The sequence below is a fragment of the Cyprinodon variegatus genome, unplaced genomic scaffold (genome assembly GCF_000732505.1).
Source record: "Cyprinodon variegatus isolate N-32 unplaced genomic scaffold, C_variegatus-1.0 Scaffold2021, whole genome shotgun sequence".
In the NCBI taxonomy this organism is placed as follows: domain Eukaryota; kingdom Metazoa; phylum Chordata; class Actinopteri; order Cyprinodontiformes; family Cyprinodontidae; genus Cyprinodon; species Cyprinodon variegatus.
The window spans coordinates 44,452-45,454 of NW_015152474.1; the positions used below are offsets into that span (position 1 = coordinate 44,452).

A 1,003-nucleotide genomic window follows, 5' to 3' on the forward strand; every position below is an offset into this window, starting at 1 on the left:
TGACACACAGAAGGAGGAGTACTTCAGGAAGAGATTCAGAGATGAGGAGCAGGCCAGCAGGATCATCTCCCACATCAATAGATCTAGAAGCATCCAGATAATGTGCCACGTTCCAGTCTTCTGCTGGATCACTGCTACGGTTCTGGAGGATGTGTTGGAGACCAGAGAGGGAGGAGAGCTGCCCAACACCCTGACTGAGATGTACATCCACTTCCTGGTGGTTCAGACCAAAGTGAAGAAGGTCAAGTATGATGAAGGAACTGAGACAGATCCTCACTGGAGTCCAGAGAGCAGGAAGACGATTGAGTCTCTGGGAAAACTGGCTTTTGATCAGCTGCAGAAAGGAAACCTGATCTTCTATGAATCAGACCTGACAGAGTGTGGCATCAATACCAGAGCAGCCTCAGTTTACTCTGGAGTGTTCACACAGATCTTTAAAGAGGAGAGAGGACTGTACCAGAACCACGACAAGGTGTTCTGCTTTGTCCATCTGAGTGTTCAGGAGTTTCTGGCTGCTCTTCATGTCCATCTGACTTTCATCACTTATGGAATCAACCTGATGGAAGAACAAAAAAAGACTTCCATTTTACCTAGATTATCTAATACAGTAAAACAAAGAAGTCTCCATCAGAGTGCTGTGGACAAGGCCTTACAGAGTCCAAATGGACACCTGGACTTGTTCCTCCGCTTCCTACTGGGTCTTTCACTGAGGATCAATCAGAGACTCCTACAAGGTCTGATGACAGTGACAGGAAGTAGCTCACTGACCAATCAGGAAACAGTTCAGTACATAAAGGAGAAGATCAATGAGAATCTGTCTGCAGAGAAAAGCATCAACCTGTTCCACTGCCTGTATGAACTGAATGATCGTTCTCTGGTCCAGGAGATCCAACAGTCTCTGAGATCAGGAAGTCTCTTCATATATCAACTGTGTCCTCCTCAGTGGTCAGCTCTGGTCTTTATCTTAATGACATCAGGAGAAGATCTGGATGTGTTTGACCTG

General features: G+C 46.1%; 1 pseudogene; it reads left to right on the plus strand.

Annotated features, from left to right (window-relative positions):
* LOC107105038 overlaps window positions 1-1,003 on the plus strand; it is a 32,462-nt pseudogene that overhangs the window by 26,731 nt on the left and 4,728 nt on the right.